Here is a 14,944-nt window from a genome sequence, read left to right on the forward strand (position 1 = left end):
CAACTTAAGTCCCAAGTTTTTAGGAAAAAGTTAGAGCAAATAGCTATAAAGACAGAAGAGAACTGGTTTTTTTACTAAAAATACATAATTATCCATGAATTCAAGATGTCAGGGCTTTCAAAATATTCATACCCACCAATTCATATTTTTACATGATAAGATCAGGCTAGAAGAACATTTTTAGTGAAGAATAGTAAATCTGAATTCTCTCAAACATAAATTTCCATGAAAATCTAATAAAAATGAGAGGTAGAATTTATTATCTTAAAAAAAACTTACCTATTTCCCTTAAATAGATGCTCTACAGAGTTGAACACAATTTTCAATAGTGATATTACTTTCTTGGAGTTATAATTTTTTATACATAATTCCTTCCTCAGGTAAATAAAAATACATACCCCAAAGCAGTAAAAATAAAATAAAGCAAGAGTAACTGAAAAGCCTACCAAGGGTTTTCATTTTGGCAAACATTTATCTTACCATCTAAGCTTCAAACTCTTGAGATGACCCTTGGGATAAAATAACAGACTTAGGTTTGATTCCTGCTGGTATTTCAAACAATACTGCACAACCTGAGGATGATTTTTTGAGGATAAATGACTGGCTAGGAGCACTACAATCCTGAGGCTTTGCCTGGGGCCTATAATCTTACCTAATCATTATTCACAATCCCCCAGAAAAGCCTCCAGCTAAAATTGTGATTGCTATTTAGGACTAAACTTGCAAATTCAATTTTGAAAATACTTTCTTCTTTAATGATTTCATATTTTTGTTTAATTCATGTGCACCTTTAGATATCAACTATAGCAAACATTAAAACCTAGAGCAATAGTCCATCTGTTTTGAATGTTGCTTTCTTTACCAATTTACAAAAAAAAAGATATTTTAATAGCAAAAATGCCCAAGGACTACATTGCATAATACATGCAACTAAAAATGTAAAGTCCTTACTTAAAGGGGGTATGAAAAGCAGTGATAATGGAGAAGAGTTCTGTAAATTTAGAATTTTGTGATACAGTTCTCATAAGCCATTTTTTATTTAAAAAAACCAACGTAGTTTTTATAAATGCAAAAATGAATTGAGGGTACAACAGTCTCTGAAAATCAGGGAATGAGCTAGAATCAAATCATACCACAAATTTCTTCAGTTAGATCTTTCACGTTTTTTTGCTTAGGTTGTAAAAAATATTTTTTGCTATCTGTCCTGCCAAAATGTTCCACTCTTGCTTTATTTCTAGAGCTGACCATTGCAACCCTCTCTGTTCTTCCAGTAATTCTGTCTGCTTTAGTTGATAGCTACGTATAATTTCTTACTGATTATAACACTTAAGAGTCTCCTCTCTAAAGAACAGCAATTAAGAGTGAGGGCTATCTGTCTCAGACTGCTTGGACTAGAGTCAGATTCCTTATCTTTATAAAGGGGAAATAATTGTTACCTCAAAGTATATTGTGAGGATAAGTGAGACAAATGACTTAGAGTATTTAGTAGATTGTCTGGTATATAATAAGTACTCAATAAATGTTATTGTTAATAATGAAACTTTTTAGAACCTTTTCTTTACTTCATAGAGCTCTTCTGAGAAAACTAAAAAAGAAAACATTTGTGTGACTTTGGACAAAGTTGAGTTAAACTCTGCGCTTTTTTTTTCTTATTCATAAAATGAAATAATCCGACAATATTAATCCAAAGGTCTTTCTTAACTATAAAAACTTACATAATTTTACTCAGCTGTAGCTAAGGTTCAGACTTATTTTCCTTCTCTGTTTTTAATGTGTATTCACAATTCTGTTTCTTGTTGAGATTAACTTGCTTTTTGTATTCTTCTTTGAATAAGAACCATATGTGATGATATTCTGTACTCCTACTGGCCTTAGTCATCATGGGGTGTTTTCCTAATTGCTTATGATGATTACTACATTCATTATCAAACCTCACAGAAGACCCTAAGGAGGTATTGCTTCCTTTTGAACTGATACATTAAAAGTGAATCAGACATTAATTATATATAATATGTAAAAATTTGTGTTCTATCTAATCCAAGGATTTAAAAAAAACTTGTTATGTTTCTGGAGAGGCATAGGTAAAATTTTACTTAAAACTGCTAATCCTATATGGCAAAAATGAAGCACATAAAATAAAAGCAAAATGTCATATTAAAACATTAAAAACTGAAAAAATAAGTAAACATAATTGTATCACATGTGATTTGTAGTGTTAATATTCTTAATACGATCCTTGATTCTTATCAATAAAGAAAAAAACATCAAAGACGACCAAGAAAAACTTGGAATGGGGCATAAGTGAGATAGGCATACAAGAAATATAAAGGACAAATAAAAATATACAAAGATATACATCTCAATAAACAAATAAATGAAAATTAGAATGACATATATTTTTCTCATTTCAGATTTATTTAACAACAAAGACAGTTAATACCAATGAAAAAACTATAGAGAAAGTGCCACTCTGATACATTGTTGGTGGAAATGCAAATTGGGAGAGCCTTTCCATATATTTCCCCTTTGATCTACCAATTCCATTTTTAAGAATATACCATAAGCTAGCATTTTCCAAAGTGTTCAGTGGGATGTTGACATGTTCTGATGTTATTTTTTGTGTGTGTGTATGTAAAAGCCTAAATTTAATTTTAAATGTAAATGTATACAATGGCATTTAAAAACTTTTCTTTTCCTTTTTTAATAAACTTTATTTTTCAGAGAAGTTTTAGCCTCCCAGCAAAAATGGAGTAGAAAGTACAGCAATTTCCCATATTGCTTCCTGCTCCCATACATGTACAACTTCTCCAACTACCAACATCCTGCAGATAGATACTATTTTAAGAAAGGATTCTATAGTCAAATACATTTGATTACTAAGACCATTGTATATGACTATACATTGGTATTCTCTAAGATGGAGATTAATAGACGTGGTTCTTTATGTGATAGGCCATGGAACCCTTTTATCAGAGAGCATGCTTAGGGACTAAGGCTGTGCAACACTTACTTTTGGAAACTGTCCTAAAAAAATCACTAGACACAAGTACAAACATGTATATAAGAGAGTGTTCACTGAAATCATGCTTAACACAGGAAAAAAAAAACTGGAAAGATCCCATATACTAAATAATTGGAAAGTGGTTACATAATTTATGTTATATCCTTAAACTGGAATATTATATAACCATTAATAATGGAAATGCAGATAATATTTATAGACATGAAAAATACTGCAATAAACTGCTAAGTAAAAGAAGCAACCTAGCCAAAGAGCATTTATAATCTATTGTTCCTAATTCTAATCATAATAATTAGATAGATACATATATTATGCATTATACAGAAATATATCAATAAATTCAAAAAGACATACAACAAAATATAAAGAGTAGTTATCACAGGGTGGTAGGATTACTATACTTTTCTGTATTGTCTTGTTTTTTTAACAATGAACATCCATTAATTTTATAATAGAAATATTTTTTAAAGGCTATGTGTTTATATGTCTTAACTGTTTGGGGACATCTGGCATTTTATTCTATAGGTTTTAGATGCTTTTTATATTTAATAAAAATTAAGTTCACAGTCAAGAACACTATAATTATATAAAGAATTCATAGAGAGAAAACACAATTCCTACCTTCTGGAGAGAAACTGATAAAAACATAACAAGTGCTGTGAGAGCCAGCAGCGTAATGGAGGCAGTAAATCTCTAGATGCTCTATGCCTTTACGAGTCCCTATAAGGGAGTACCTCTTCTCTCTGTAACAGAAATAACATAAACACACACATTTATTTAAAGGAGCAGCTGAAGGAAAATCATCCTTAAGTATAGCTTGGAGCTACACAGGCTGCCTGTTTTCAAGGGGGAATCTCACAGGTAAACAGTTGCAAATATTACCACCTACTTCTGTATGACCTTGGAAAAGTTACTTATTTGCTCCATGCCTCAGTTTCCTCCTCTGTAAATGGGGATAATGATATTACCAACTATAAAGACTAATATTCATAAAGTGCTCAAAACAGTGCCAGATACAGTTGCTATATATGTGGGTTTTAAAAATAAAAAGTGGGATTGATTATATTAATAGAGATCCTTCACAGAGCACCTTACTATCAGTGATATTTTACTTCTGTTACCATCTCAAGGAATTCTCACCTTGATCCTGTGAGGTATTATTTTTATTACTACTTGGCCCTCAGCTGTGCATACCAGAAAAAATTTTATCAGCTCCCTAAACTGATACAAACTCACAAAAAACTGATGCATTTAAAAGGGAATATATTTTTTGTGTTTCCAAAATGATATCCATTGGATAAAAAATACTATGTACTAATATCTGGTCTATTTAAGTACTGAACCAGTTAGACATTACCTGAATAGTATAAAATTAAAGCAAGGAGAATTGAAAACTTGTATCAGACCTTAAGCCATAGTAGTATGATATGTTTTTCTACTGTGTTACAAATTTCCTCTTACTCTTGATATGATACCTTGAGAAGGCACAGCATCACCAATGAAGTATTCTTGCCAAGAATATTTAATCTGAATCTAATAATGAAAAAAAATTCAGGAAAATCTAAAGTAAGGGCCATCTTGCAAACATGGGTTCAGACTTAAAAAATATCAATGACATGACACAAAGAGGCTGGCAATTTTTTCTAGATTAAAGGATATTAAATGGATATGATAATGAATACAACGAATAATGCTTAATTGGATCTTGGCTTAGAGAAAAAAAGACAGCTATAGTTACTGGACAATTGGGAAATCTAACATGCAGACTCCAGAAATCTCTATCAGTGAATAAATTTAAAATTAACTTAAGTGGTTTGTACCTACAGATAAAATTATTCATTCATGCATTTATATTCATCACAATTTATTAAATACCTATTCATTGTGATAGGCCTGAAGATAACAAAAGTTCCTGGGAGTAATAAACCCTAAAATATAGACATGGCTTAGCCAAAGATGTCAGGTGAAGGGTACTGAGGATCTTTTTATCTAAGTCTGGCAAGTTAGTGAAATAGCCAAACTGTATTTGTTATATTTGAGACTCAGGCGCTCTTCCTACTGAAGTATTTTCCCTTCTAAAGGAAGGGAAAAATTAAGAATGCTGGAGCAGGTTGCTAGTGCTTCATGCAGCCTATAGTAAAGTCCTACAAGAAAGGGCGGCACATCTGGAAGCAGAGAAGGGAAAAAAAAGACAGCTTTGCCAAAAGAGCTACTTCCTGTCTGTGGCTGAGAATCAGATAATCTAAAACCTGGCAGGTTGATAAAGCCAAATTATAGCTGTTTTATAATTATCTTTTACTTATTTTTTAATAAGCTATTTTCATGATGCAGAATTTGAAAGATATGAAGGGGCAGTGAAAATTTCTCTTCCAGTCTTGTCCCTCAGACAAGACTGTTTTCCCTCCTCAGAGGTAACCTCTGTTAACAGATTTCATGTATTCTTCCAGAAATCTTTAATGCATTGCCCTATCTACACTTGTGTTTACAGAAATGGAGCAGGTTATACACAGTGTTCTACACCTTGCTTTCTTCACAGTATGTTTCATCAATGGGTCATTTCAGCCTTATTTTATATTATTATTATAAAGCTATATCATAAAAACTATAGACAGGAATACAGGAGGACATACAGATGTTTTCTCAATGCAAAGGAAATAAGATAATGGCCACCTGGAAGAAAAGAACACTGAGGTGTCTGAGTGTATAGTATTGAAGACAATAACTAAGGAGGATTTGTCTGAAGACATCTTTGGATTCTAAGCATGTTAGTGTATTGTGACAGAGCACCTCAAAAGCTGCTGAAGACTCTCCCATGAGACGGGTGCAAAAGTGGCTAAGACTGAGCTGGCAGACGTAAAGGAGACTGGGGTTTGAAGAAACAGGGCGAAGAGTGCATGGTCCTTACAACTGAAGACCATGGCAAGAATCATGGCAGTAGATCCAGTATACGAAGTCCAGAGGCCAAGCAAGAGGAATTACGTCTTTGTGGATGCTGGCTCATGGGCCAAAAGCAATAACTCAGTGGAGACAAGCAAGCAGAGAGAAGAGTATAGAAACCCACACTCATCTATTGATGCCAGGTATATAAGTCTCCCAGGAACTTGGAGAAGAGTACAAGGGATGGAGAGAATCCTTCTAAGCTGAGGGGAAGAATCTTGGTTTAAAGCCTAAACTGACTCAATTTTACTTAAGAAGTAACCAAGCAACTACCTGTTGGTAAGATTAATCTTTCCTTTATCTGTGGAAATGGTGGTGGTGGGCGGTGCCAAGAAAAGGGGTTTGTGAGACAAGTCAATGTTTAGATACAGGCAAACTATATTTTATACACTTGAGATAAGGAACTATAACATTTAAATCTACATAGCCAGCTTATGTGGCTGTTACAAAAATTCAATGAAATGGTTGTGTAAAAATGTACAAATAATAAAGGGGGTGATTTTCTGGTTATGATTTCTGATAGTAACTTTCCTATAACTTCTTCCCAAGTTCTGGGGACCTTTAATGCAATCCCATAATGCCAGATTTTGTATACACATTTACTTCCAAACAGTATTAGCTTTGAAGTAAATGAATCCTGGTTTCAAATTCTACCTTTGTGGCTCACTAGCTGTATAAATTTGAGGAAATATCTTAACTTCTTTGAGTCTTGGATCTTTAGTTAGAAAACAGTACGAAAGCATAGAAGATATAGTCAATAATATTGTAATAACATTGTATGAGTGCCCAGTAATGTATAGAACGGCCAAATCAATACATTATACATCTGAAACTAATATAACATTGTATGTTAATTATACATCAATAAAAAAATATATCTCTTCTCAATATTCTCAGTACAAACCCATCCAATAAATATGTATTTTCAAAAAAATGTGTGACAATCAAAAATTATTTCATAGAGGTATGTGTTAAGTATAACATATTGTTTGGCCCATGGTTGGTGGACCTACTATTTTCTCTAAAGTTTAAACTGTGTTGCCCAGTTTTTGATTTGGAAAGTTTGATCATGTCGTACATCCTTACTATACAAGATTGAGCTCTGTAAAATAAGGTTCCTCGTTATTGTTTTCAGGCTGATGGGATAATAAACATTCCCACTACCGTGAAGGAAGCAGGTCTCTGTCATAATAAAAGCATTTAAATATAAAATATAAACACAAACAGCAATCTTCTTAAATCTTACCGAGACTGAATATAGGGATGGCTATAATTATTTCCCATTTCCTCTAAAGAGAAATTGTCTTTTTAAAAAAAGGTATTTATCTCTAATCTAACAAATGGTAAAAAGATGATTATTCACCACGACCAAGTAGGATTTATCCCTGGGCTTCAAGGTTGGTTCAACAGCCGCAAATCAATCAATGTGATACAATACATTAACAAAAGAAAGAACAAGAATCATAGGATCCTCTTAATAGATGCAGAAAAAGCATTTGACAAAGTACAGCATCCTTTCTTGATCAAAACTCTTCAGAGTATAGGGATAGAGGGTACATACCTCAATATCGTAAAAACCATCTATGAAAAACCTACAGCAAATATCATTCTCAATGGGGAAAAACTGAGAGCTTTCCCCCTAACGTCAGGAACGCGGCAGGGATGTCCACTATCACCACTGCTATTCAACATAATATTAGAAGTCCTGGCCACAGCAATCAGACAACAAAAAGAAATCAAAGGCATCCAAATCGGCAAAGAAGTCAAACTCTCACTGTTTGCAGATGATATGATACTTTATGTGGAAAACCCAAAAGACTCCACCCAAAAACTGCTGGAACTCATACAGGAATTCAGTAAAGTGGCAGGATATAAAATCAATGCACAGAAATCAGTGGCATTCCTATACACCAACAACAAGACAGAAGAGAGAGAAATTAAGGAGTCAATCCCATTTACAATTGCACCCAAAATCATAAGATACCTAGGAATAAATCTAACCAAAGAGGCAAAGGATCTGTACTCAGAAAACTATAAAATATTTATAAAAGAAATTGAGGAAGACACAAAGAAATGGAAAAATGTTCCATGCTTATGGACTGGAAGAACAAATATTGTGAAGACGTCAATGCTACCTAGAGCAATCTACACATTCAATGCAATCCCCATCAAAATACCATCAACTTTTTTCAAGGAAATGGAACAAATAATCCTAAAATTTGTATGGAACCAGAAAAGACCCCGAATAGCCAGAGGAATGTTGAAAAAGAAAAGCAAAGCTGGTGGCATCACAATTCCGGACTTCCAGCTCTATTACAAAGCGGTCAACATCAAGACAGTATGGTACTGGCACAAAAACAGACACATAGATCAGTGGAACAGAATAGAGAGCCCAGAAATGGACCCTCAACTCTATGGTCAACTAATCTTTGACAAAGCAAGAAAGAATGTCCAGTGGAGAAAAGACAGTCTTTTCAACAAATGGTGTTGGGAAAATTGGACAGCCACATGGAGAAGAATGAAACTGGACCATTTCCTTACACCACACACAAAAATAGACTCAAAATGGTTGAAAGACCTAAATGTGAGACAGAAGTCCTTCAAAATCCTAAAGGAGAACACAGGCAGTAACCTCTTCGACCTCAGCCATAGCAACTTCTTCCTAGAAACATCGCCAAAGGCAAGGGAAGCCAGGGCAAAAATGAACTACTGGGATTTCATCAAGATAAAAAGCTTTTGCACAGCAAAAGAAACAGTCCACAAAACCAAAAGATAACCGACAGAATGGGAGAAGATATTTGCAAATGACATATCAGATAAAGGGCTAGTATCCAAAATCTATAAAGAACTTATCAAACTCAAAACCCAAAGAACAAATAATCCAATCAAGAAATGCGAGGAAGACATGAACAGACATGTTTCCAAAGAAGACATCCAAATGACCAACAGACACATGAAAAAGTGCTCAACATCGCTTGGCATCAGGGAAATCCAAATCAGAACCTCAATGAGATACCACCTCACACCAGTCAGAATGGTTAAAATTAACAAGTCAGGAAACGACAGATGTTGGCAGGAATGTGGAGAAAGGGGAACCCTCCTACACTGTTGGTGGGAATGCAAGCTGGTACATCCACTCTGGAAAACAGTATGGAGGTTCCTCAAAAAGTTGGAAATAGAGCTACCATATGATCCAGCAATTGCACTACTGGGTATTTACCCCAAAGATACAAATGTAGGGATCCAAAGGGGTACACGCACCCCGATGTTTATAGCAGCAATGTCCACAATAGCCAAACTGTGGAAAGAGCCAAGATGTCCATCGACAGATGAATGGATAAAGAAGATGTGGTATATATATACAATGGAATATTATGCAGCCATCAAAAGGAATGAGATCTCGCCATCTGCAACGACGTGGATGGAACTGGAGTGTGTTATGCTGAGTGAAATAAGTCAGTCAGAGAAAGACATGTATCATATGACCTCACTGATATGAGGAGTACTTAATCTCAGGAAACAAACTGAGGGTTGCTGGAGTGGGGGTGGGGTGGAAGGGATGGGGTGGCTGGGTGATAGACCTTGGGGAGGGTATGTGCTATGGTGAGTGCTGTGAAATGTGAAAGACTGTTGAATCACAGATCTGTACCTCTGAAACAAATAATGCAATATATGTTAAGAAAAAAAAAGAAGAAGTTAGCAAGAGGGGAAGAATGAAGGGGGGGAAATCGGAGGGGGAGACGAACCATGAGACGATGGACTCTGAAAAACAAACTGAGGGTTCTAGAGGGGAGGGGGTGGGGGGATGGGTTAGCCTGGTGATGGGTATTAAAGAGGGCATGTACTGAATGGAGCACTGGGTGTTATGCACAAGCGATGAATCATGGAACACTACATCAAAAACTAATGATGTAATGTATGGTGATTAACATAAAAATAAAAAAATTTAAAGAAAAAATGTTAAAAAGAAACTACTCGGTGGGTAATAAAATCAAAAATCAATATTGATTTCTGATTAAAGAGGTAGATTGGACATACACATTTAACTCCATTCCTTTTCAAAACCATACTAAAATACAACATTAAAATTTTTGTTAAAAAGCATAAACCAAGGAGAAAAGGAGAGTGAGTAATGAATGAGTGAATGATGGTAACCAAATTTGGAAGCTAGAAGACAGAAGGATGACAGCTAACTGACAGCAGATTCAAACAAGTGAATCCTAAGCCAGCAGTAGGTAAAGCCAGGAAGCAATTTTATTTGCACTAGTTTCCAAAAACCTTGGGAATTGGTGGCACCTAAACTTCTGGAAGCAGGTTAAATAACAGCAAGCCTGGTTAGAAATTAATTTAAGAATTAATCTCTTGCATTCCCTCTCTACCATTCACGATTAGACAAGTACTCCTCCCTCTCTTACCCTGGCAGAAGACTAAATGTTTATTCTTTGGAGTGTGTAAAATAGAAGATTCCCAAACTGGGAAATTTTGAAGAATTCTGGAGGGCAGTTTCAGTAGTCTACTGAAAACAGAATTGAATGAAGTTTTACATGACAAATACTGAGACTCCCAAGTCCTCTACTACTGGGTTTGCAGAATGCTAGTAGCTCATCATAAAGCTTCCAGGCAGGAGAGTGGAAGATTCTCCTTTGGTGAATATAATTGGAATAAAAAAAAATGGGTGTTCAATGAAATGATACTGGGGGTTCCCGAACAAAACAGCACGTTCAGATCTAGGGAATTCACAGCCATTAAACTCCAGTTATGTGTTATCCTGGCATCCCCCTTTCTTACTATCTGAAATATGAACTGACAGCCAATGACCGCTAGACATCTGGGGAAAGCTCCTAACAGGAAAGATGGAACCTAAAACAAACAAACAAATAAACAAAAAAAACAAGCAAACCAACAGAAAATAGAACTGATCAGGAAAAGAGAATTTCAAAAAAATTATCTTTTTTTTAAAAAAGATTTTATTTATTCATCTGACAGAGAGAATGACAGAGAGAGCACAAGCAAGGGGAGAGGCAGAGGAAGAGGGAGAAGCAGACTCCCCACTGAGCTGGGAGCCCAATGCAGGACTTGATCCCAGGACCTGGAGATCATGACCTGAGCTGAAGGCAGATGCTTAACCATCTGAGCCACCCAGGTGCCCCTCAAAAAACTTATCTTTAAAGAGAGAAGAGAAGAACTGAATCCATGAAACAAAAACAGATTGCTTAAACAAAAAAAAAAAGGAAAAAAAAATTCAGGAAACAAGAAAAGTGCTGCTGGGAAACAAAATTATGATAGAAATGGAAGGTTGGAAGATCTCCCAGAAAGTGAAGAGATTAAGAGAAAGAACATAGGAGAGACCAATCTAGGAGATTCAACATCCAAATAAGAGAAAAAGACAAAACAGAGGGAAAAAATTATCTAAGAAATAACTCATGAAAGGGGCGCCTGGGTGGCTCAGTCATTAAGTGTCTGCCTTCGGCTCAGGTCATGATCCCAGGGTCCTGGGATCGAGCCCCGCATTGGGCTCCCTGCTCAGTGGGAAGCCTGCTTCTCCCTCTCTCACTCCTGCTTGTGTTCCCTCTCTCGCTGTGTCTCTCTCTGTCAAATAAATAAATAAAATCTTTGAAAAAAAAGAAATAACTCATGAAAATTTTCCTGAATTAAAGAACATGAATTTCTAGATTAAGAGGGCTCACTGGGTGCTTAGCCAAATTAATGAAAATAGAAACCCTACAAGGCACATCACAACAAAATTTCAGAACTCTGTGACAAATAGAAAATTATAAAAGCTTCCAGAAAGGAAAAATATATAAAACAGAAAGTAGAATATCTTTCAGCTTTTCAACACTAGAAACTAAAAGACAATGGAGACAGACCATAAAAACTTTGAAAGAAAATAAATTCCAAACCAGAGTTCTGTATTTAGCCACAGTATCAATCAAATATCAGTAAAGCTGAAAGACATTTTCAGAGAGACAAGATTGAAGCTATTGGTAGACGTGCTCCATCTAAATGAGGGTAAATGAAGAAGGAAAAGACATTAAAAACAGGAGTTTCAACTCAAAACAGGAACAAAAGAAGTCCCAAAGTGATAATGAAAAGTAATCTGTGCTGTGTGGGACAGAGCTTACAGCTGAATCAGAAGCAAGTACATAGGACCAAGCAAATGAAAAACAAGACAATTATTAATTTTAGGGAAAACAGAGAATTAGAAATATGACGTGGTTCAGTCATAAATTAATTTTATATAGTTATAAAGTGTGCTTAATTGAATGTTAAACATCAAAATCATGATATAACTATATTGAAAAGACAGTGTATTTGGATTTAACTCTATGGCTTCCATAGTGAGAAATTAATAGATTAGAGGCACCTGGGTGGCTCAGTCGGTTAAGCATCTGCCTTTGGCTCAGGTCATGATCCCAGAGTCCCGGGATCAAGCCCCACTTCAGCCTCCCTGCTCGGCGGGGAGTCTGCTTCTCCCTCTGCCCTTCACCCCACTTGTGCTCTCTCTCTCACTCTCATTCTCTCTCAAATAAATAAAATATTTAAAAAAAGAAATTAATAGATTATATGCAAAGCTGAAAAAAATCAAGAAGTAGAAATAATCATATTATTTAGAGATATTCTTTTTTATAAATATAAAAAGAAACAGCTAAAAATGAACTGAAAATGATTGCCTCTGGGAATTAGAAAAATGGTGGAAGGTTTGCAGAGCACAGGAGTGCTGCTGCTTTTTTTAGGTTTCATAGGACTACTTGATTTTTTAAACCATGTCCATGTGTAATTTTGATAAATACAAAATTGACCAAAAACAGCATAAGATTGCCATTAACAATAATCTGTGGAAACTTAGTAGGCATTAATAAATTCTTTATTTTTTCTTAAAGATTTTATTTATTTATTTGAGACAGAGATACAGAGAGAGAGAGCGCATTAGCAGGGGGGAAGACAGAGGGAGAGGGAGAAGCAGGCTCCCTGCCGAGCCAGGAGCCCGATGTGGGACTCGATCCCAGGACCCTGGAATCATGACCCGAGCCGAAGGCAGACGCCCAACCATCTAAGCCACCCAGGCGCCCTGGCATTAATAAATTCTTAAATATCACTGTAGATGAATTGTTTTATTATAGAGCCTTATAGGGTAAGTTTCTGGAAAAAAAAAATTGTTGAGGCAGACAAACATCTGCTTCAGCAGCCAGCCCATGGCAGGCATCTAAACATCACTACTTTAGTTGGTAACAATGAAAAACAAAAACAGGCATTGTACAGAGTCCTAGAGTTTCTAGGTTCGACCTCTTTTTTGGTTATATAATCTTGGACAAGATATTAAACCTCTTTTTGCTTAAGATTTCTTAAGTGTAAAATCTTTACTTCACAATGAAGTTGTGAGTGTTAATTGACATAGGAGCAGTACTTAGCACAGTGCCTGAGACATAATGAATGGTTAACAAATGTTTGCTATTTTAATTTTAATCCCAAATTCCTAACTCTGGATTGTAAGGATCACATCCCCTGTACCTCCTTCCACTGCCTTCCATGGACTTTGGGACAATTTATGCCCCATGTATGTCTTGTTCATCTACCCCACAGAGATCAGACTCAATTATTATCCTAAAATCAATCATGTCTGGTCTACTTTGAAACATAGACTAGAAATAAATGTCATACCTAGAACCACCTCTCTTTTCTTAAACAAACTTCGTTCCCTTTCTTTTATAGCAGCCAGGAGTAGGATTTGTAACCAGAAGACCTATATTTGGGTAGGTCATTTAACCTTCCAGTGTATTGCTTTTCTCGCCTGTAAAGTGGACATGAAAATGCCTGCTGGAAAGGACATTTGACGTTTGACTCCCTACCGTGCTTTCCTTTTACTTCTGGTAACTGTATCCTGATTTTCCTTTGGACAACTCACCCATTTCCCAGCTCTGGAGGAGGGTCTACGTGGAGAAGCAAGTCAGCATGTTACCCTATCCCCCGTCCACAGTTACGTGTTCAAGGACGAGCACTTAACCAAAGGAGGACCAGTGACACTCAAAACTCTCAGTGTCACCAAGTGTGGAGCCAACAATGGAGCCAATTCAGCTCCAAATTAGCCTAGCTGAAGACCATTCCATGCTATGAACGAAAATGTCCTGTTTTAGTCTAAGCCAGTGTGTGCGTACGTGTGTGTGTGTGTGTGTGTGTGTGTGTGTGTGTGTGTGTGTGTGTGTGGTCAGAGGGGGTGGGCAGAGAGGGAGAATGTTCTTCACTGTAATCAAATGAGTCTTAACTCCTACCTACTTTATAAGTATTACCTCCACTATTTCTAGGATCAACTGAGGTGATAAAGAAATTAAAAATTTGGTAAACATAAAGCAGTATGCAAATTATTACCACAGTTTTTAAGAACATAAGCCCAACTTCTTCACAAAGCAAACTATATCTTGGAATGGTCTTGCAAAAGATTTTTCACAAAAACCAGAGTACACTATTTAAAGTCTGGATGTGTTGGATATTATTTGTGAATGTATATTTTGTAGAAAAACGTAAGAATATGCAATTGTTCAAATCATTCCAGGTCATCCATGTGACAGCAGCTCAGATGGCTTCCTTATTCATCAAACTTAAAAGTTTAGGCTAGTAACTCCCAAATCTCTATTTTACCCTTTGATATTTATGGTTGTATGCTCCATAAACCTGTGTGAATCCCTTTGAAAATATGTATTCTGTAGTAGTTTCTTAAAGCTGACTTTTATCAGATAATTAGTCAAGTCTGGAGTACTTTTAATTGTTCTATTATATATTAAAAAACACTAATTAAAGGGAAATTAAAAAATGGTATCTACTTCCTATAAAACCTGTAAAATAAAATATTTTGAAGTCAGAGCAGAAATTGGAAGTAAATGGGTATTTCAAATGAGCTCAAAGACTTTAAAAAGGCATTTGTTTTCTTAAATAGATCTATCTCTTCATGTCTATAGGATTAATTTGACTGGCAATTCTTTTCTTTCTGGC

At 35.6% G+C, this 14,944-nt stretch overlaps 1 protein-coding gene across 2 annotated transcripts in view; it reads right to left on the reverse strand.

Annotated features, from left to right (window-relative positions):
- The window catches only part of MBD5 (methyl-CpG binding domain protein 5), a 433,194-nt gene that overhangs the window by 132,410 nt on the left and 285,840 nt on the right, over positions 1-14,944 (reverse strand). For both annotated transcript variants that reach the window (XM_088021713.1, XM_088021712.1), the window contains exon 4: positions 3,644-3,765. The gene's annotated coding sequence lies outside the window, so the exon portion shown is untranslated. The remainder of the gene's footprint in view (positions 1-3,643; positions 3,766-14,944) is intronic.

This window comes from Eumetopias jubatus, unplaced genomic scaffold (genome assembly GCF_037043125.1).
Source record: "Eumetopias jubatus isolate StellerSeaLion01/CBP00866 unplaced genomic scaffold, mEumJub1_p1.0 scaffold_3, whole genome shotgun sequence".
Taxonomy (NCBI): Eukaryota; Metazoa; Chordata; class Mammalia; order Carnivora; family Otariidae; genus Eumetopias; species Eumetopias jubatus.